General features: G+C 46.6%; 1 protein-coding gene and 1 pseudogene across 2 annotated transcripts in view; both read left to right on the forward strand.

The window, feature by feature from the left end:
- Nucleotides 1–23,314, forward strand: part of RASGEF1B (RasGEF domain family member 1B) — a 260,591-nt gene that overhangs the window by 98,125 nt on the left and 139,152 nt on the right. The gene's annotated exons all lie outside the window — the stretch shown is intronic.
- On the forward strand, nt 10,005–10,521 carry LOC308485980 (ATP synthase subunit delta, mitochondrial pseudogene; annotated as a pseudogene). Its single transcript has one exon. The product of its transcript is annotated as an ATP synthase subunit delta, mitochondrial pseudogene (transcript).

A 23,314-nucleotide genomic window follows, 5' to 3' on the forward strand; every position in this document is an offset into this window, starting at 1 on the left:
GGGGGGGACCCGGGCTTCCCTCGCCAGCCCAGACAAGCTCTGGCAGCAGCGGGAAGGCTGCGCACAGCTTTTCCGCTGCTCCCCGACCTGCTCTTTGGGGCTGGCGGTGAGGGAAGCTCAGCTTTCCCCACCGCCAGCCCCACAAGTTGGTGTGCCTTATGGAGCAGAAAATACGGTAAACCTTGCCAACCCCTGGTCTAAAATTACCCAGCTTCACCACTAGTGGGCTGCAAAATAAATGCAGAGCCACAAGTGACCATAGATTGCTGGGGTCATCTGGATGGAGAACTAAGTCTGACCCTTGGGATTCTCTGCAGGCCACATGCCTCCCACCTGCTTTTGCCTGGATGGAGCGTGCCCTTGAACCCTGATGATGCCTCTTGCTTGTTCGTGTGGGGGAACAAATGGGTGTCATGAACCGGCTGGTGAAACAAGCTCACTGGTGGTGTCAGATTCAGCTGGTGAGCAACCTGGCCACTGAATTCTGTACCAGCTGGTGTTTCTGAACCATCTTCAGAGGCAGCCCCACACATTGCAGTCATCTGATCTGGAGGTTGTCAGAGCATAGCTGACAGAAGTTATTCCTGTCCAGATCGGGGCGCAGCTGACCTACCAGCCAAAGCTGATGGAAGGCACTGAGACCACCTGACCCTCCATCAACAGCAGTGGATCCATCCCCAAACTGTGTACCTTCAGAGGGAGTGTAACCCCATAAAAAGCAGGTCCACCTCCCACCCACCTGGTCTGGAACAGCTCACTAACAGTTCTTCTGGCTATGGTGTATTGTTAGCAATATTGGAGCAGGAGTAGGAGAAGAGGAATTTCTAGCAAATGCTGTCCTCAGAATATTTGTGAGCACTATATTTCCCCACGTAACTGAAATGGAAGAAACACAGTGACTTTTTTTGTTTTTCATTGCAACAACGTGGCTCTCCGGCAGAGCGAGCGTCACATTGGGGATATTAAGGCTGACAGCGCATCTGGCTTATTAAAAAGAGGAAAATGTGATTACTCTGTATGTAATAACCTTTATTGGGAGGTAGAATTGGATAGTCCCTTAGCAGAGGAGGCTGTTAAGAGAAGGAACAGGTCGAAGATGCTGCTGGATGAATATTCAAATGAGAGAAGCCAGAGATTATTTCAACCAGGTAGGTGGTTTAGTTAGCTGTTCGCCCTGCACAGGTTTCTCTGAATAATCCAGCTCAACAAGCCAGGCAGTTGAGGGCAGACTTTTGATTTTGAAAGACAGCTATGAGATCCATTGCAGAACTACAATTAAGTGGTATTGGGTGAAGAATTAGCATTCTGAGAACTCACCAGTCGGCTGTGAGTTCTTACACTAGAATTCACTCAGCACTCTTGGTGAAAGTGTATGTGCTCTCTCAGCCTCAGTCAAACACCAGTGAAATGGGAATATGAACAACGTACCTCAACATCAGGTTCAGCACAATCACTATTCTTCAGGACTTTGTGCACTAAGGAGCCCACCTAAGTGACAGAGCACATCTTCGCTTGCAGAAGATTCCTAGTTCAATTTGGATAGTCAAAGACTGAGTAGACAAGACTGAGCCAGATAGGACTGACTCAGTGAAAGGCATCATCATTTGTTCAGAGCTCAGTTTCTATTCATGCTCCTGAGCTTTTGCATGTGTCTGAGATCCAAGAGAGGTTGTAGTGTTACATATGGCAACTTGCAGGGCCGTCTTTACTCAGGGGTGCAAGGGGTGCGGGGCACCCGGGTGCCGAATTCTGGGGGGCGCCAGGCACCCACTGCTGAAGCCGCCTAAGCTCTTAACTATCTATCTGTTATGAAATAATAAAGAATTTTGATCAAGCTAGAAAAACAAAATACATATATACCTAGGTATTACCGAAATGTATACCTACTGTTTCACTAAAGGACTTTCAACTTTGCACGCTCATTTACCAAATATGCGCAGTGTCAGCAGCGGCGCTTGACTCAACGACAGCACTTGTCATTCTCAACGCAAAATGAACATCATAATAAAAGTTAATTTAGGGGCCCTGGGCAGATCTTTGCACCCCAGCGGCGCATACGCTAAAGACTGCACTGGCAACTTGGTACTGATTAGGAACATTAGTAGCAATATCTCACACTTTAATTTTTTAAAAAATTAATGATTAAAGTATTATTAATGACAGGGACAGTCTTAGTATGATAGCTAGGAATTCCTGAGGACTTAGTTCAGTCTGTAAGTCTAAGCAAACCACTGTGATACATACTTCATCAGCTGACATACTGAGTGAAATGCCGTGATCGTTTGGTTTTCCCACTTCTCCAAAATTTGTGATGCTATTCTCTGCGTTTTCCTCCTTTTTGGTGTTTGTAGGCACACACACAAATTTCCCGCACTGGCTGGGAGTGGAGATGGGGCAAGCATGAGAAGGAAAGGTATAGAAATGCTCCAGCCAAGGGGAGGGACTGGGGAATCTGTTCCTAGTAATCATTGTGGTGCCTAGTCATGCTTCTACATAGTAGACACATAGTCTTGTGTCTCCGTCTCTAAGAGGGCCTTGTTTTAGAGCAGAGTTCCATGCCTATCATTTCAGCAGCTTGCTGGAGTGAAAACCAGCCCTCAGCTTGCCTAACAGAGGCAGTCGTTTTGTTTTTAATAGCTGCATTTAAAATGGCCCCAACTTTATTACATTTTAAGGTCAGTCAATAAAAATAATAAAATAAAGAACCCTTAAACCTACCCCCATAAAAATCGTTTGAGGTTTCAAATGAAGGTAGAAGATTTCTAATAACTTTTGTGCAATTCTAGGCTGACAGAAAGCAGCCTCTTTTTAATTAAAACATCCTTTCAGTATATACCCTGCAGGTCTCCCTTGCATTTTGGAATTGAACACAATATTCTCTACTTGCACGATTCCTTAAAAGAAGGTGTGAAGGCTCAGCCTTAGCTGGAGAATATCCTCTTGTATAGGGTGAGACATTCCATCACCCTGATGCTATAGATGTTTACTCATGAGTAAGTCCTGCAGAATTCAACGGGATTTCCAAAGATGTGCACATCTTTGAACAGGGCATATCTGCATGAGCCCAGATTGTGCGGTTTGCAGGGCATGTAAATGTCAGCATCGCCCTTGAGCCAATGCCACTAACTGGACTCATCCACTTCAGCCCCGACTGGGCTAGGCGAGCTGGGTAGCACTTCCAGAGACCACCTTCTGCACAGGAACAGGTCAAAGTGCTGTGGACTCACAGCTTAGAGTTGTGAACACCGGATTCACTCCAACAAGAAGACAGTCATCGTACAGCAGAGTACAGCAGAGTATAGCAGAGCATAAACGATTCAAAGAGCAGCTCTGTAGAATATCTTCTTTTATTCTGTCTACAACTATAATACACAACTATGTACAGAGCTAAATGAGGTCTAAGCGAAAATGCTGAACTGCACTGAGTGTCTGCAGCTGCTCTTAGCAGCAACCTTATCTATACACACGATCTCTCTCTAATGTGAGGCTGGAGCGGAATAAGTAGAGAGCAGAAATCGCCCCCTCCTCTCTGGAGAATCAGCAGAGAACATCAGCAGATTCTTGGATATGGGAGGGGTGAAATCTCATCAGTAAAATCCAGGAATCGGCTGCACGATTTATTGCCCATGCACACAGAATGTTAAGCACACACTTCCTGTTTAAAAGGGAGGGTGGAGGAAGAAGGCATACTCTCCCTCCCCTCCAAACCTTCAGGAGTGATCAGGATATGTATTGCCTGATCTGGTTCAGAATAGAAAGAGTTAGCAGGAGGCAGGACATGTTTACAAGTTCCAAGCAGGGCTGGAAATTATATAAAAGCAAAATTGGTGCATGCAAGGATGAGGAAACTGGGTATGATGTTGTAATCTGATGCATAGCATGGCATATTCTCCCAAGGGAATAGGTGGGAACTTCATTGCTCAAGCCCTTTGAATCTGTAGCAGCAGCTCTGCCCTGGCACTGAGAGATGGGCTAGCTCATTCCATATTCCATTGCCACAATGTTCTGGCGGACAGCCCTAGGCAGTGCGTTTATCAGGGCAGAAGGCGCATCGACGCCAGAATTGAGGAATGGAAGGAAATATTATTTTTGGCAGAATGTGAAGAGAGGATAAAGTTGGTGGCCCTTGGCAGTAAGAGAGCCTTGGGGAGAGGTTAGTGTCATTGATTTCCCAGGAGGAAAAAGTTCTGTAACATTCAGATGACTTAGGTTTGCACCCTTGACCAGAACATTCAGATACCATGCAGCTGATATTGTTGAGAGGAGAACCTTCTTGGCCCTTGAAGAATGTTATGGGGCGATGTATGGAAGTAAGAACATAGGAACATTGCTGCTGGATCAGGCCAGTGACCCATCTAGTCCAGAATCCTTTTCTCCCAGGGGCAAACCAGATGTCTATGGAAGAAAGGTAGTCTCTGAAACAGCAGTGGAGAACCTCAGCTCCAGCAGCTGCCTCCAGGACTCTTTAAATGGCCCTCATAGCTTTCCCCAGGCCTCACAGCTTTCCTCTTTTATAGGCTATGTCCCTCAGTGGTCCAGCATTGATTCCTTCTTGAGAGCTCTTGCCTTGCACACTTGAGCTATTACAATGTCTCATAGTCAAAATAAAAAAATCCTTCCAGTAGCACCTTTAAGACCAACTAAGTTAGTTCTTGGTATGAGCTTTCGTGTGCAAGCACACTTCTTCAGATACACTGAAACAGAAGTTGCCAGATCCTTCTATAATGTCTCATAGGTAAAGGTAAAGGGACCCCTGACCATTAGGTCCAGTCGTGGCCGACTCTGGGGTTGTGGCGCTCATCTCGCTTTATTGGCTGAGGGAGCCAGGATGTGGCCAGCATGACTAAGCCGCTTCTGGAGAACCAGAGCAGCACACGGAAACACCGTTTACCTTCCCGCCGGAGCAGTACCTATTTATCTACTTGCACTTTGATGTGCTTTCGAACTGCTAGGTTGGCAGGAGCAGGGACCGAGCAATGGGAGCTCACCCCGTCACGGGGATTCGAACCGCCGACCTTCTGATCGGCAAGTCCTAGGCTCTGTGGTTTAACCCACTGCGCCACCCGTGTCCCACAATGTCTCATACCCTCCAACATTTTCGTCCTCAAAATTGAGGTGTCAGGAGAGACATGCCTTTGGGTCTAGTGTTCTGGCACTCATCAGCAGGGTTGTTCCAGAGCTCCGAATAAAAGAAAGGGGCATTGCAGGATGCAAACAAAAGCTTCTGTGATTCTGGGGTGTACCACTTAAAACAGGACAGTTGGAGGTATGATGTCTCTTTCGTGCCTGGATGGTGAATCAAGAGCTGTTTGTGGTGTCGATGTATGCAGAAATGTCCGTCATATGGTACAAAAGGAAAAGTCATCTCTGTTGCTCACATAGGCCAAAGTCTGACTAGAAAATGGGTAGGCAAACTAAGGCCCAGGAGCTGGATCTGGCCCAATCTCCTCCTAAATGCGGCCCGCAGTCGGTCCAGGAATCAGTGTGTTTTTACATGAGTAAAATGTGTCCTTTTATTTAAAATACATCTCTGGGTTATTTGTGGGGCCTGCTGGTGTTTTTACATTAGAATGTGTCCTTTTATTTAAAATGCATCTCTGGGTTATTTGTGGGGCATAGGAATTTGTTCATTCTCCCCCCAAAAAATATAGTCCGGCCCCCCACAAGGTCTGAGGGACAGTGGACCAGCCCCCTGCTGAAAAAGTTTGCTGACCCCTGGACTAGAACCACGGGGGAGCTCAGGTAGACCTTGTCACTCAAGCCAGGAGCCTGTGCAGCAGGAAGTCTCCTTTTATTTCTTCATCCCGGAAGGGGCCAATGGCTAGCCTGGGAGGGTGGAGTTAAACCAAAGTTGGCGTGTGCTTTCCAGAGAGGCTATAGCCCTTCACAGTTCTTGAGAGGCTGAAGAGGTCAGCAGTGGTACAACTTACCACAAGGAACTGAGATTGTTCTTTCCTGACATACCCTGAAAAGGGTCTCTTGTACAGTGCTCCTGTTCCATGATGTCAGAGCAGCCAGGCCAATGGCGGCTGCTGCTCTGACGCAAAGGGGGCACCTCCAGATGCGGCGAGTTTATTACCACTTCAATCCAAACTTTATGTTGGCCAAGAGTGAATTTCCTTCCCCGTGCCAAGTATAAGTGGAGCCGTTTTGTATATATGACTGTGAGATTTGCTTCAGCTTTCGAAAACACAAATTAACATTCAGAAGGGGAAGTTTGGATAAAGTGTTTTCGCGTTAATGTTTCTGCTTTGGATTTTATAGTGTGCCCTATTTATGGGCTTTCAGCTCAGCTGCCATTTACTGTGTAATTGTTTGCCATTTGAGCAGTTTTAAAAACACAACAAGATCTTCCTGACTTCATGTCCCATGGGAAGAGCCATATTTGTCTCTTGCAGCAAAAAACAAAAACAGTGAAGAGGTCTCTGACCCATTTGAACGCTAACAAATTTGTTGTGGCATAACCTTCTGCATGTTTTTGTACATTTTGTGTGGTCTGAGGTCTCACACACTTGCATCCATACTTGTAGGCCTCAAATTGTCGACCTGGAACATCTATACAAAATTTGGAGGTTGGGCGACAACATGAGACTCATTTTGGTGTCCTACTTGCTGCACCACAATGCGTACTGGAAGCCATTTATGGTCACCTGAAAGCTTCTGGGTGTCTACCCTTTACATCAGACGTGGCTAACCTGAAGGCCATCCAGATGTTGCTGAACTACAACTCCCATCATCCTTGGCAACTGGCCATGCTGGCTGGGGCTGATGGGAGTCACAGATCCCTGTTTTTAGTGTTCAGGGAGAGTTTGAAGCAAAGGATGTGCCATTAAAATGACACTTTTCAACTTTTGGCAGATAGGAGGTTTAGGCAGAAGTAAATACAGTCATACCTCGGGTTACAGAGGCTTCAGGTTGCGTTTTTTTGGGTTATGTACCCACCGAAACCCGGAAGTACCGGGGGTTGAGCATGCGCAGAAGTGCTAAATTGCACTTTGCGCATGCGCAGAAGTGCCAAATTGCAACCCGCGTGTGCACAGATGCGCCGCTGTGGGTTGTGAACGCTGTGGGTTGCGAACGTGCATCCCGCACGGATCACGTTCGCAACCTGAGCGTCCACTGTATCATGCTCTATGGACATATAGAATTGTCATATACTGAGTTATATACCATCAGTCCACTTAGCTCAGAAGTGTATATTCTGACTGGCAGTGTCTCTCCAGGGTCTGTCCATCAAGGGTTTCCCAACCACTTCACCTGGAGATTTAACTCAAGACCTTTTCAATACAACCTGTTTCCACTACCAATCAGCTATTGCCCTTCCAACTTACGCAGTCAGTCAAAAAAGTATAACTAGCTGACTCTGATTTAGAGAAGTGATTCTCAAACTTGCTCTGGAACACAGTAGTGTGCTTCTGTGAAACCAAAGTACCCACACAGAGATGAGGATGCCTGTTGCATCTCTGTGTGAACCACAGTTCTGGGCTTGAGTCCTTCCAATCTGCCAGGGGCATGTAACTGTTGCTGTATCTCTACACTGATCTAATCACACCCATTCAATCCCTTCTGATGGTGAGATGTAGGAGAATGACCCACTCCTGGTTTAGGCCACCTGATGCATCCCTGTGTGAATCACTGTTCTGGGCTTGCCCTCCTAATCAGCTTCCACTACAGCAAGCTATATCTGCCACAGTCCTGTGTGAGATGGAGCTGAATGCTTCAGTTGCTACAAGTAGATTCCTTGGCCATGTTGGAGGCTGCCTGCCATATCTCTGCATGAGTTATTGCTCTGGGATTGCCTCCTTGCAATCTGGAGGCACATGAAAGATTGAGAAACTTTAGTAGGTGCGAATTTCCCACCTTATTCGTATTAAACCTTTTTTGGTTGCAAAATGGGAGCATGCCCCAACTATGAGATGTTTGTAAAGATAGGTTTTGAATGAACGCCAGTTCCCCTTTGGGGAAAGAACTTCCTTTTCTGCATTCCGCATGGAAGCTCTGAGTGAGCTAGCTCCACATCCTCAGACCAGAGGCAAGGTGTAAAAGTCATCCAGCGGCCATTGGCACTTATGATTCCAATTGTAATACATAGGAAGGTTGGTAAGGAAATGTGACTCAGTGCGGGAAGCTGAGCTCTGGGGTGCCTGGAAGGGTCACAGGGAAAAGACATCTGCTGAGCTCCTGGCTCTGTCTTTCCACTATTACATAATGTGCATTATAATAACAGTGATGTTTTTCAGAGAGAAAAACCAGCGGAGCAGGCTTTTCAAGTTCCACAGTTAGGCTGTCATCCCTGCTTAAAATATGTTGTTTTTCATTTCATCCACTCAGATAAAACAATGGCTATCGTGTTAAGTGAAAGGGGAGGAGTCTCTCTCTCTCTCTCTCTCTCTCTCTCTCTCTCTCTCACACACACACACACACACACACACAGAGAGAGAGAGAGAGAGAGAGAGAGACTGTGCCAAATATGTCAACTGTCAAATATGAAACACCATATCATGTCAGCTACCAAATACAGTGGAATCCCAGAAGTTGAATGGAATCCGTTCAGGAAGTCCATTCAACTTCCAAAATGTTCAGAAACCAAGGCACGGCTTCTGATTGGCTGCAGGAAGTTCCTGCAGCCAATTGGAAGCCGTGGAAGCTGCATTGGATGTTTGGGTTCCAAAGAACATTCGCAAATCGGAACACTCACTTTCGGGTTTGCAGCTTTCGGGAGCCAAAATGTTCAAAACTCAAGGCGTTTGGGGTCCAAGGTATAGCTGTATTTTCAAACATTGGCATCAAATATTGGTTGGGAAATAGTTGATAATTGTTTGAATAGTCAGATACTATCTGGTGACACTAAAATTCACTGTTGGTGCAAGCTTGTACCGCAACTATGAGATAAATATTAGAGTTGTGAGAGATGCTGCTAGCATAAAGTGAATGTTCTGAGCCATGCAGCGCTGTTTTCATTCTGCTGCAGTTCTGTTTCTGATAAAAACTATCTTATTCATCTTGCTATCTGCTGTGGCAGAATCCATTACAGTATTATTATGTTATTCCGCACTGTTGATTTCAGTGCAAATGGGATGTACGTGTGTCCCAAATTACATACTGTTAGCAGACTGAAAACAACAGCAGGAGCAATAGCAATGGTATTTGATGGTGAAATGGCAGCTCAGCTGGTCCAACATAAGACTCTTGCTCTCTCGGTCGTGGGTTTGAGCCCTATGCTGGACAAAAGATTCCTGCATTGCAGGGAGTTGGACTTAGATGACCCCCGTGGTCCCTTTCAGCTCTACAATTCAATGGTTCTGTGACTGATTTTTATTCTAGACATGGTAAAAATAAGTGGACACCAGCAATTTCCATTTCTGTTTATGTTGGAATTCTCCAACTTCCCAAAAGGGAGTTGGGCTATTCAGAGCACCTGGAATGAGAATCACACTCTCCGGTGTTGCCTGCCACAGATGTTGTGGTTTGGGGTATGGCTGACAAGAAGTGTTTTGTTTAATATTTCAAGGTGCTGGTGTTCATTGGAACTTGGATTGCTTACCTAGGTCCTTGCTTGCTTGCAAGAGCTGCTCTGATCTTCCCATTGCTTTTTTTGGGGGGGGGAGGGGAGAAATCACGGAACACTACGTTACAGATAAATATAGAAGCAAACAACTCTGCACTTATGTATTTTCAAATAGACCCTCTTTTAGAACTGTGTGAACTTTGAGAATGCCTAACATAATTTAAATGTTACAGCTTGTGTCAGTCCCTAGGGGGAAAACATATATTGAAATATTTCTAAATGTATCTTTGGTTTGTATTTATAGAAAAAAGCCATGGCCTCAGGTTGCAAAAGCACTTTAAAAGGCAGCCATCTACTAGACCAGGGTTAGCACCAGTGCTTTTTTTCTGGGGGGACGCATACCCCTAAACATTTTGTGAATCTTTGTACTTTTGTCCATTGACTGTATTTATTTCCCTTGATTTGAACTATAAAATAGTGATTTTCTTGAGTCAAAATGAGAGGACCCAGGGCCCAAGGAAATGCCAGGCACTATGCTGAGGCCACTGCTGCCAGGCAGGCCCAGATGGCCTTCACCTCCGCCTCGCCCTCCCAGGTTTTCTACAATGGGGCCAACGTGAAGCAAGTTGACGTCCGCACGATGAGTGGGTCCTTCGGCATCTTGGCCGCCCATGTCGCCACCTTGCAAGTCCTGAGGCCCGGAGTTGTGATGGTCTTTGCCGAGGACAGCTCTTCCACAAAATACTTCATTAGTAGCAGCTCCATCACAGTGAACACAGACTCTTTGGTCCAGCTGCTTGCTGAGGAAGTGGATCAGCTGGATGCTGCGACAGCCAAGTCGAACTTGGAGAAGGCCCTGTCAGAGCTGGCGTCTGCCTCTGACGAAGCGGCAAAGGCGGAAGCACAGATCAGCGTGGAAGCCAACGAGGTGATCGGGAAAGCTTTGGAGTGAGAAGGGAATACCCCTCTGCTTTCTGGAAATGACCCTGTCTCTCTTTTCCTCTGGACCTCCTTCTCTTGACTGTGCAGGTGGTTTGGGTTAACCCCATCAATTTAGCTTTTGACTACTGTATATACTCGAGTATAAGCCGACCTGAATATAAGCCGAGGCACCTAATTTTAGCACAAAAAACTAGGAAAACTTATTGACTCGAGTATAAGCCAGTTCAAAACACCACAAACCTGGTGGTGGTGGCAGCGGAGGAGGAAGAACAAGCAGGCTGCTTTCGGGCTGCTCGTTCCTCTGCCACCACCTCTGCCACTCGCAAGAGCAGGCATAGGAGCCGCAGTTAGGAGAGGCACAGCGCAGTGCAGCGCCTCTCCCAACCGCGGCTCCTGTGCCTGCCCTTGAGAGAGGCAGGCGGTGGTGGTGGGACCAGTGGCGAGAAAGGGCTCCTTTTGGGCCGCTCATCCCTCCGCCGCTGCCGCCGCCTGCCTCACTCGAGTATAAGCCGAGGGGGGCTTTTTCAGCATTAAAAATGTGCTGAAAAAGTCGGCTTATACTCGAGTATATATGGTAATTAAAAACAGGGGGAAAATTGGTAAAAAAAAGAAAGAGAGAGAGTACCCCTAAACATTTTTTTAAGGAAAAAAAGTACTGGTTAGCACCCTTCAGATGTTGTTGGAGAGCTATTATCAGCCCTAGCCAATGTGACCAATGGTTAGGCATTATAGGAGTTGCAGCCCAACAACATCTGGAGAGAATCAAGTTTGGTGCACTGGCAGTACCAAAGTGACGTCCCTGGGGTGGAGGCCTGGGCAGTGTGTATGAAGGCCACAGGGTTGCCAAGATGACAACACTCGCCTCTCAGCCTCGCTGATGTGGTCCAAAGGAAAGCAGAGCAAAAAGTTTGGCACCAGCTTGGTTGCAGGACTTGCTGGAAGGAGGAGTACAAGACGCCATCCAACTGTTTCAGGGACTCCACTTTAGCCCTTTCTTCTCCCAAAAATATCCTGCAAGGCAGTGGAGGTTTAGGGTCAGAGTTTTCCTTCTCCTGGATGGGTTACCTGCCCAGGTTGACAAGCGCCATCTGCTCCTCACTTCCTTCTACAGCACTTGCAGAAACCACCTTGACCACTGGACCCACTATTGCTCTCGTCCGCTCAATCTGCCAGAGCCTGTCTTCACATGCAGGGGAAGTGCCTAACTCACCCAGAGTTTGAGACCCATTGGCTGCCCTAACCTGCTTTAGCCAGCCACTGTGGCATGCTGACAGCTTCTGGGAGCCACAGGTGGGATCTGAGTGCAGGGTGGGGACCAAAGATGGACAAACTACCCCAGAAGAAGCACGACGTGTCCCCCACCAGAGGAACTACCCCTCCCCTAACACCCCCCACACCCCTGCACATCTATGTATTTAAGGGCCAAACTACAGGTCATGTTAGCTATGCATTAATGCAATGGTGTTTTTAAATACACATATTGCCAGTGTGGGGAGACCCTAACATGAGGAGTAGATGGGCATTAAATCTTTGTCCTCCATGTCTACTGCTGGCATGACTGGGGGAGCTTCCACTGAAGCAAATGGGAGTCTTCCCATTCGCAAACTATAGGCGTGGGAACAAATCCGGATTGAGACCATAGTGGGGAGGAGCAGAGGTTTAAAGACACCCCCCCCCCAATTCATATGCTTGTGTACCAGTTCAGATTGTCACTCCCACACTGGCAATTTGCTTTGGGTAAGGCCTGTGGAGCAGTCACTTCTCGGTGGTGGCCCCCTTATTTGTGGTTGTATCCCTTGTTGACAAGTGCTACAAGGCTTGAGCACACTAGATGTTGATCAATGAGTCTCAGGCCTCTGATCATGGTAAATCGGCTTTATGCCCCAGAAGATCATTGCAGTTCTTTCACCACTATGGCAACCTGGGTTAGCTGGAAGAAGAAACCACACACGACCCAACACAGTTCATTCTTGGAAAGCAGAGCACCACTGCGGCCCTGTGTACGAAAGGGTTAAGGACTGCAGCCCGAGCTTCAGATGGCCAGGCTGATTCTTTTGTTTGTTTGTTTTCCTCCTGCAGAGCTACTGTTTTTCTAGACAGCTAAATTGCTGCCTAGCCCTCAAGGATAAATAGCCTTTCTCCTCTTCATGTGTGGTTTGGCAGCCAGATGGGGTTTGCTTAAGAGTCCAAGCACTTGTTCTCAGGCCTGTGTTGTTTTTAGTTGTTTTTCTGCTCTCATCCCCTCTGCGAATTTAAAAACAAACAAAACAAAAACAGCCGAGAGGAAGAGGGAGCCTTTAATTCTATAAACAAGCAGCTATCTAGGTGATGACTGTTTCCAGATAGACTGTGCCCAATTGAAACCAGTGCTGTACTGGGGCTCCTTTTTCCTTGCCCATGTAGACCAGAAGACAACGGGTCTGGAAGCCAGGAGAAAGGAGCTCAGCCTCTTCCTCAGCCTTCCTGGCTTCTGGGAAGGATGAGGATCCAAAGCAGTGCTTGGAATGAACTAGTTTAACGCAGTTCATTGAATTCGTTCAAAAGCCTCTGAACTACAGCAGTACCTCAGGTTACATACGCTTCAGGTGACAGACTCTGCTAACCCAGAAATATTACCTCAGGTTAAGAACTTTGCTTCAGGATGAGAACAGAAATCGTGCAGCGGCAGCAGGAGGCCCCATTAGCTAAAGTTGTCTTCGGGTTAAGAACAGTTTCAGGTTAAGAACGGACCTCCAGATCGAATTAAGTTCTTAACCCGAGGTACCACTGTACACCTGAAAGCAGTTCCTGAAATTGCCGAGTGAACCAAACATGGATTCAGAAGATTTGGCTGCAGAAAAATCCTTGTTAATCTTCAAATTCATTCTCTTAAATGTTATTTTTATCTTAACCATTTTGGTCCTTAAAGTAAGCATAATTGTGGGTGGGTGTGGGGAGAGATCTCTTACCCCGCTGTATTGTTAAATTGCCTACTCTGGGGCCAGATGGATTAATTAGGATCAGTTGCGCCTGAATCAGACCAGATCAGTAATTTGTTTGCAATGAACATGCGCTGCTCTTCTTCATTTCTTCTCAATGCAAGCTGCGGTCCTAATATCCTCTTATCATGCCTCTCCTCCCAGGACATACAATCTCCCCACCCCAATTCAGCCTCTGATGTTATCGTTGACCCTGACATATGCCCCTCATCCTACTCCTCCTCTAGTGGCTTCCTCCTGTCATTCACTCTTGACCCACAACAAGCCCCATTCCATCTGCTCTGAGCTAGAGGCTTGGGCTAGCCAGACCTAAGGAAAACCTCCTGCCCTTTCCTTCCTGCTGTCACTTTATACATCCATCCTTCCTGATTCAACGCGCTGGCCTCTTTTGCTTCCCCTCCCTTGTCTGGATTGGGATTACAATGAACTGGACCATTCCCTAGAGTGACCGCTGGACCAGATGTGACCACTTAGGCAATTTTTTCTGGCTTCTCCTAGACCACAAAACTCATTTCTGACAACATCCAGGGGCAGGTCATTTTATATCCTGCCATTCCACTAAAGAACTCAGGGTACTCTTTATTAAACAATACCCAGGATAAAGGTAAAGGTAAAGGGAACCCTGACCATTAGGTCCAGTCGTGGCTGACTCTGGGGTTGCGGCACTCATCTCGCTTTACTGGCCGAGGAAGCCGGCATACAGCTTCCGGGTCATGCGGCCAGCATGACTAAGCCGCTTCTGGTGAACCAGAGCAGCACACGGAAACGCCGTTTACCTTCCCGCCAGAGCGATACCTATTTATCTACTTGCACTTTGACGTGCTTTTGAACTGCTAAGTTGGCAGGAGCAGGGACCGAGCAACGGGAGCTTACCCCGTCGCGGGGATTCAAACCACCGACCTGCTGATCGGCAAGTCCTAGGCTCTGTGGTTTAACCCACAGTGCCACCCACGTCCCTGATACCCAGGATACAATACACAATTCCCACTCCCAATTTAATTATTCTCAGTGACCCTGTAAGCTGTGTTCAGTTGCAAGGGAATGATCCATCCCATCTCTCAGAAACCATCACAGCTGTGGGAGGATTCAATCCCAGGTCCCTCTGGTTTAAGTTCAGTGAGCTCGCTACTACACCAGGCAAGAACACCAGATGTGCAAGGGTACAATGGTGCTTTCGAGACAAGACACTGTTCGTGAGCCCTCAGCTTTCAGGAATCTGATCTCCTCGTGCAACAGATCCCGCAATCTCATAACCTCCAACTTTATCTAAACCAAATCTTGGAACCCCCCCTCCATGCTGCCCCCACCTCCCCTCCCCACCCATAGGAGTCAAATTCTAGGGGCTGGTGGGTCTTCAGCCCCCAAATAAAATATTTGAGGGGGCCATCCCCCCAAAAGCTGATAAGCATTCCCATTCAAGTGCTGCGTGTGCATCGTGTCATGCGATTGATGATGTGGGGCGGGGCTTACCTGCTCCCCCAGTATTTTATTCAGGTTGGCATCCCTGTGTACACCCCCTCTCGCCACTTGCGCTCCCCGCCTGTGCCACCCCCCTTGCCCTTCCTGTCTTCCTCACTTGGCCTCACTCTTGTCACTCTCATCTGGTGCTCTGTTGATCAGCAGAGTCATGCCAGAACACTGGACCAGAAGGCATTTTGGCGTGATGCTGCTAACGATTGCCAGAGTGAGCGTCTGTTGGTTGGCACTCCCACCAGTGCGCCTGACCAAGAAACTGGGTGTTCCAGGATTGAAACAGAAGCCGGGGTGGGCTTCCGTGATGCCCCACTTAAAATGGGGCAGTTGGTGGGTTTTCCATCAGTTTGCCATCTGGTGGGATCTGGGTCCTCAGCCCAGTGGTGATGAGCATTGGTGTTGTCCCTGGAAGCCACCTTCCTGCCCTACCTGTGGCCGGATCTAGGGATCTGTCGGAAACAGAAGGCCAAGCCACATGGACCGTGTTCTGTTACAGCAAATCAATTCTTCGGTTGTTTCATTCCTGGAGGCTAGCCTCTGTACCTGCTGAAACAAAGGAGGAGGAGGACTAACAAAGCCGCTTTGATATCCTACGCGGGCCTGCAAGAGCCGCAGACAGCAGGTGTTTGTTGATTTGTGGTATTTCTCTGATATTTCTCTCCCCTCCCAAGGGCAGGCTGGTTTTGGAGCAGTCCTGGCTTGCTCAGGGAGGAACCCTCCTCCCTCCTCTGTGATTCATACCTTGGCTGTTTGAGGGTTGCCTCTGATCTCCTTCCCCTTTCTTGGTTTCCTTCTGTTTGGCTCTGGTTGTTTGGTGGTGGCTACGTTGACTTGTCAGTGCCTCCAGCATTCCAGCCTCCTGGAAGGTTTCTGGCAACAGGATGAATGAATGGGAAAAGCCAACAGAAGTGTTCGTTTAATGCAAAATCTGGGCAGGAGAGGTGGCCATCTGGAGCACTGAGCAGTTTTTGTGCGGCTCGCTCCTGGCATGGGTAGCACATGAAGGGAGTGGGAGCAGTTCTGTGGAAGAGTACCAGTTTTCCATGGCATCCCTGGCAATCCCTGGTTTCTCCAAATAAAAGGGATTTCAAGTAGCTGAGCTGGGGGGAAGGTTGTGCCTGGGACCCGATTGGAATGCGACTCCCAGCCAGATGATGCACTTCTTTGGGTTTTGCATAACAAAATGTGTGCACAGAAACACAATTGTTTCCATAGAGAATGCAGACCGAAAGCACATTTCTTTAGAGACACATACATTGGAAAGTGCATCTTTTGTGTACAAAGTGTGTGATTCAAGCGCCAACTTTCCATTCTTTTAAAATATTTGCAAAGTGAGACAGGGTGGACCTATGATTGAGTGCCAGCAAGACTGAAATTGGACATAATTGATATAGGCCTGGGTTTGGTTTTGAGTCTCTGGTTGCTCATCCCTACAGTAGGATGTTAATAGTTTATCTTTTATTTCAGCTTTAATGAAGATTTTAGAAGACACCCAGATGCTCGTGAATAGGAGCAGGCCCTGTATATACACAGATGTGTGCCTCTATATATCTTTAATATTTGCTTTATAAATGGCTAGTCAATCCTCAGGCTTTGCTAGATAAATAATTGAGCATTTTGCATTATGCCCACATAATGGGTCACATACAAGTGGAATCTAGACACATAAAAAACGCTGTGAAAATCCCTTAAAAAAAGTTTTGAAAAATATATTGAATTTGCCATAAGCTCACCATTGCCATCTAGTATCACATTTGTATAATGCACTTAAAACGTTATATTTGGAGCTGTAAAAAGGTAAAGGTAAAGGACCTCTGGACGACTATGGGGTTGCGGCGCTCATCTCACTTTCAGGCCGAGGGAGCTGGCATTTGTCCACAGACAGCTTTCCGGGTCATGTGGCCAGCATGACTAAACCGCTTCTGGCACAACGGGACGCCATTATGGAAACTAGAGCACACTGAAATGCCGTTTACCTCCCCACTGGAGCGGTACCTATTTATCTACTTGCACTGGTGTGCTTTCGAACTGCTAGGTTGGCAGGAGCTGGGACAGAGCAACGGGAGCTCACTCCATCGTGGGGATTTGAACCGCTGACCTTCTGATTAGCAAGCCCAACAGGCTCAGTGGTTTAGGCCACAACTGAGTCTACAGACAAAGGCACACAGGGCTCATCCCCACTTCCATTTGGTCTGAATTTTATTATGATTCTCCTGTACTACAACTCCCCGAAACAGGTTCGGTGCAGAATATATTGATAGGGCTGCCATAGGTATTTAAATCATTCCTGCAGACAGACCTGTGCATGTCCTGAATTTATAGCATGCTGTTTCATAATAGGCCACAATATCTGGACAATGTCTATTCTTGGAGCAACGTCTAGCACATGTGTGCTCACTCTGCAGGCCTTTGTCATCTCTCATTATCTCACAATGTGCCCTGCACTGCCCCATCAGCTTCACTGTTAATGCTGAAACCAACTAGGGGCAGCAGAGAGGAAAAAACGGAATTCCTGAAAAATCTGCATTGCTCCAGGTAAGCTTAGCCCTTATACTAAGGTTACCAGATGTCCCCATTTCCTGGGGACTGTCCCCAGATTTACAAATCAGTCCCCATAGAAAATCCACTGAAGTTGAAAAGTGTCCCCGGATTCATTGAAAAAAAATCTGGTAACCTTACCTTATACTCCCAACACAAACTCCTTGTCATTACCTGAAAGGCTCTCCATGGATTTGCCCTACCTTATTTTTCTCCTTTTCTTCCCCATCATATTTCTGCCCCATGACCTTGGCTTCTCCAATTCTGCTACAATAGACCGCAAAGTCTCTCACTTTTTGAAACAGATTTGTTTTTCACAAAGCTCCGTTCTTTCGCCCATGCTGACAATAGGCTTTAATTTCTTCAGCGTATGATGTACAGCCCACAAAGCAGAATGAGGTGATAATATGGTAGAAACCATTTTTGATTACTCTCCCATATAGAAATCTCCCTGTAAACAGAAATCTAGCACTCCAGGGAGCAGGTTTTTAGCTCATCCCTGCTGTGTTACTTGGCTTCTTGCATGGAGATTTGTTTTTGTTTACAAAGCGAAACTATGTTCAAAAATATGATCTCCAATTCAGAGGCGGTGTTAGGGTGGCATAGACAGGTGCGGTCACACTGGGCATTGCAGTGCAGAGGGCACCGAAACAATGCTATAGAACAGAGCGCAAGAGTGAGGGTTGCCAAATTTTAGTGCCACTCAGGGCGCCACTGAAATTTGAGAAATCCAGCATTGCCTGAGCTCTGTAAGTGCGGCTTTCTCCCGATTGAAGTGCAGAGTGTTTGAGGACCGGGACATTCGCAGGGAAACCAAAATGCTTGTTTACAAAGCTATTGTACTGCCAACCTTACTATATACTTGTGAAACATGGACCACTTATAAAGGCAATCTCCAACTCCTTGAAAGATTCCATCAATGGTGTCTCCGAAAATTTTTACACATAACTTGGGAAGACAGGCAAATTAATACCAGTGTACTGGAAGAAGCAAAGATCACCAGTGTTGAAGCAATGATTCTTCAACATCCACTTCGTTGGACTGGTCATGTTGTGCGGATGCCTGATGATTGTCTTCCAAAGCAACTGCTCTATTCCGAACTTAAAAATGAAAAGTGTAATGCTGGTGGTCAACAAAAGAGGTTTAAAGACTGTCTCAAGGCAAATCTAAAAAAATGTAGTATACACACTGACAACTGGGAAACACTGGCCTGTGAGCGCTCCAGTTGGACAACAGCCTTTACCAAAGGTGTCATGGGCTTTGAAGACACTCGAACTCAGGATGCAAGGGAGAAACGTGCTAAGAGGAAGGCACGCTTGGCAAATCCACACCTTGATCAACTCCCGCCCGGAAACCAATGTCCCCACTGTGGAAGGACGTGTGGATCCAGAATTGGCCTCCACGGTCACTCATGGACTCACTGTTAAAACCGTGTTTATGGAAGACAATCTTACTCAGCTACGAGTGATCGCTGGAGAAGAAGAAGAAGAAGAAGAAGAAGAAGAAGAAGAAGAAGAAGAAGAAGAAGAAGAAGAAATTTGAGAGCTCAGAGTCCACCACTGCCCACTTGGAGCCTGAAGGATTATTGTCAAGTCTACCACCTTATTCTGCTTCCTCCTGTTTAGGTTCTCTCTTATCAATTGAACTTGGAACGTAACATTAACTTACACATTAAATAGTCATATTATTATAAAAAACATCTGCTGATGGAACAAGAGTTCCCCCTGAAGTCATCTTCAGATTTTTCACAAATTGCTCAAGCTTCATTACAGCTTATTGCCATGTCAGCATAATATTGCAGAATAATTACAATGTACTCTGCAGGCTTTACCGGTTAGCTTTATTATAATATTGCGAGTTTATAGGGAAAGCCAAAAAGAGAGAGAAAGAAGTGGGGGTGGGACGAAATAAGCAATCTCGAGATTAAAAACTCAGTCTATCACCTTTTATAGCAGGATCAAGGCTTCCATTTTTATTCCGAAATGTCCAATTAACTTCTTATGCACTTGTAAAAAACAGAACATTTCTCCTGGGAGATATTGGTGGAGGGATTGATTCTTTATGCATAGAATTTTGATTCATCAGTGGCTCTGATGCTGATTAGATTATCATTTATTATTATTATGTTCTTAACCAGGGAAGATACGAGCTTGTGGATGTGAGCGGATGCATGTGTGTTGATGGCGGCGGAAACAAAACACATACGATGCAATTTGCATTCTAAACCCATTTTCTCGGAAGCAGGTCCTTATGGAAATCTCAGGGAACTTCATCGCAAAAGATAGCTCCAAGGGGAATTCACCAAGGACCCAAGGCGATTCTGCCCATCACCGTCAGTTTTACACTGACTACCCAAGAAGCCGCATGGAAGAACAGCTTCAGATGCAGCATAGACCAAAGGGAAAAAAAGTATTAATAGTTACAGCACATATTGAACTATAGATTTCGCTGGTGGCCATCAGTGTGGATGACTTTAAAAGAGGATTAAACAAATGCACGGAGGATAAGGCTATCAATGGCTCTACCTCTCTTTTAAATTGGAACCAGTGAGGGTGGTGAAGGTCCTGTGTGAGTGTCTGGAGGCAGTTGGAGGATGGATGGCAGCTGAGGTTGAATCCTGACAAGACCGAAGTACTGTTTCTGGGGGACAGGGGGCAGGATGGTGTGGGGGACTCCCTGGTCCTGAATGGGGTAACTGTGCCCCTGAAGGACCAGGTACGCAGCCTGGGAGTCATTTTGGACTCACAGCTGTCCATGGAGGCGCAGGTCAATTCTGTGTCCAGGGCAGCTGTTTACCAGCTCCATCTGGTATGCAGGTTGAGACCCTACCTGCCTGCGGACTGTCTCGCCAGAGTGGTGCATGCTCTGATTATCTCCCACTTGGACTACTACAATGTGCTCTACATGGGGCTACCTTTGAAGGTGACCCGGAAACTACAACTAATCCAGAATGCGGCAGCTAGACTGGTGACTGGGAGTGGCTGCCAAGACCATATAACACTCGTCTTGAAAGACCTACACTGGCTGCCAGTACATTTCTGAGCACAATTCAGAATGTTGGTGCTGACCTTTAAATCCCTAAATGGCCTCGGCCCGTCTCCACCCCCATCATTCTGCCCGAACACTGAGGTCCTCATCCGAGGGTCATCTACTGTTCCCTCACTACGAACTCTTTTAAAAGATTAGTAAATCACAGATTGGCATGGAAATGCGGCAAACTGAATTTCATATAGGAAAAATGGGAACTGAAATTGAAAGATTTGTTCATCCTTAAGTAATGCCATTGAACTCAGTTTACACTTTCTTCTGAGTAGACAAGTAGAGAATTGAATGGTTTTCCTCCTTTAAAATGCATCTCTCTCTCTCTCTCTCTCTCTCTCTCTCTCTCTCTCTCTCTCTCTCTCTCTTGTGTCTGTAGTAAAGCCAGAAGCAGCCACCTACGACACTTTCCATCTGAGCCAAAGTAGCAGCTGCTAAGATCTTTGAGCCGCTGAAGGCCAGCCCACCAGGGCTTTTATGAAGCATGAAAATTGCTTTTCATGTCAACAGCACTTTGTGCAGTCAAGAAACACAAGCAAAAAGATGCCTAGAAAGTCAGGCTTTGTCTGAGCTTAAATAATCCATTCTTCAGCCGCATGTAAATTGCTCTTTCTTTCAATGCGCATCACTGTGCGTCTCTCTGCTGTGACATGCAAAGCATTAGTGCCATAGCAGTCCTCCCTGCTGATTTCTTAGGGGTATTATCATGCCGTCCTTTCATTTTGTTTCATTTGACAAAAAGTGCATTGGTGTAAGGAGGATAGAGGAATTGTGCATGCACAGAATATAAGCTGTGAGAAAGTGGGATCAGAGGCTTACGTGTCGATGGCTACCATATTTCTTTTGTATAGTTATAGTATGACAAGGAAATACAGGCACTTGTCAGATACGGCCCTTAGTAGAGCTTGGCAATGCAGTGTAGTGGTTAAAGCAGCAGTCTAGGACTGAGAAGAGGCAGGTTCAAAGCCCTTCTCAGCCACAAAGCTCTCTGGATAACCCTAGGCCAGTCTTGTATTTTCTTTTTACTACACACACACACACACACACACACACACACCACCTTTTTTTCCTGACAGAGACTCAGGGCAGCTTACAAATTAAATATCATTGCAGACCTTCCCAGTACATTTTCAAGCACAATTCAAAGTGTTGGTGCTGACCTTTAAACCCCTAAACGGCCTCGGCCCAGTATACCTGAAGGAGCGTCTCCACCCCCATCGTTCTACCCGGACACTGAGGTCCAGCACCGAGGGCCTTCTGGCGGTTCCCTCATTGCGAGAAGTGAGGTTACAGGGAACCAGGCAGTGGTCCTTCTCGGTAGTGGTGCCTGCCCTGTGGAACGCCCTCCCATCAGATGTCAAGGAAATAAGCTGCTATCCTATCTTTAAAAGACATCTGAAGGCAGCCCTGTTCAGGGAAGTTTTTAATATTTAATGCTGTACTGTTTTTAACATTTGATTGGGAGCCGCCCAGAGTGGCTGGGGAAGCTCAGCCAGATGGGCGGGGTATAAATAAATTATTATTATTATTATTATTATTATTAGTCCCTATTTCCCAGGGACAGGCCTGGATTTACATAAGCCGGTTTCCGATTCGAGCCCAGAATGTCCCACTTTTCCTTAGGACGTTCTGATTTTCATCAGATAAAGATTGGAGGGTATAGAGTTATGCAACCCCCGAGCCAAGGAGGTACAGTGGTGCCTCGCAAGATGAAATTAATCCGTTCCGCGAGTCTCTTCGTCTTGCGGTTTTTTCATCTTGCGAAGCACGGCTATTAGCGGCTTAGCGGCTTAGCAGCTATTAGCGGCTTAGCGGCTTAGCGGCTCTTAGCGGCTTAGCGGCTCTTAGCGGCTCTTAGCGGCTTAGCGGCTTAGCGGCTTAGCGGCTATTAACGGCTTAGCGGCTTTAAGAAAAAGGAAACAAACTCGCAAGAACTCGCAAGACGTTTTTGTCTTGCGAAGCAAGCCCATAGGGAAATTCGTCTTGCGGAATAACTCAAAAAATGGAAAACTCTTTCGTCTTGCGCGTTTTTCGTCTTGCAAGGCACCACTGTACAGTATTTTTCTGTGTATGACACGACCCCATGTATAAGATGACCCCTATTTTTGGGAGCCCTCAACAGTTGTTGAGCTTCTTTTGTAAGTTTGCTGTGCTGCTGAGCAGCTTTTTGACGATCCCCCGCTCTGGCTGATGGAACTGGTGCTGCACACTGCATACTGTCACCCACCGAATACCCTTCCTAAGCCGGGAAGGGCAGGTAAGCAGCCTCCACTCTGAAATTTCCCTGCTACTGCCACAGGACCAGCCCTTGCACATTTAGCATATTAACCCGTGTACAGTGGTGCCCCGCAAGACGAATGCCTCGCAAGACGAAAAACTCGCTAGACGAAAGGGTTTTGCGTTTTTTGAGTCGTTCCGCAAGACGAATTTCCCTATGGGCTTGCTTCGCAAGACAAAAACGTCTTGCGAGTTCTTGCGAGTTTGTTTCCTTTTTCTTAAAGCCGCTAAGCCGCTAATAGCCGCTAAGCCGCTAAGCCGCTAATAGCCGCTAAGCAGCTAATAGCCGTGCTTCGCAAGACGAAAAAACCGCAAGACGAAGAGACTCATGGAACGGATTAATTTCGTCTTGCGAGGCACCACTGTATAAGACGACCTTCAATTTATCACCAAAAAAATGAAAAAAAAGGTCGTCTTATACATGAAAAAATGTGGTAAGTAATTATACAACCTTTAGACATCTGAAGGCAGCCCTGTATAGGGAAGGAAAAGTTTAAAGTTTTATTATGTTTTTATATATGTTGGAAGGCGCCCAGGTGGGGAATAATAATAATAATAA

Source organism: Podarcis pityusensis, assembly GCF_964106645.2.
Source record: "Podarcis pityusensis genome assembly, chromosome: 9".
NCBI classification, from domain to species: domain Eukaryota; kingdom Metazoa; phylum Chordata; class Lepidosauria; order Squamata; family Lacertidae; genus Podarcis; species Podarcis pityusensis.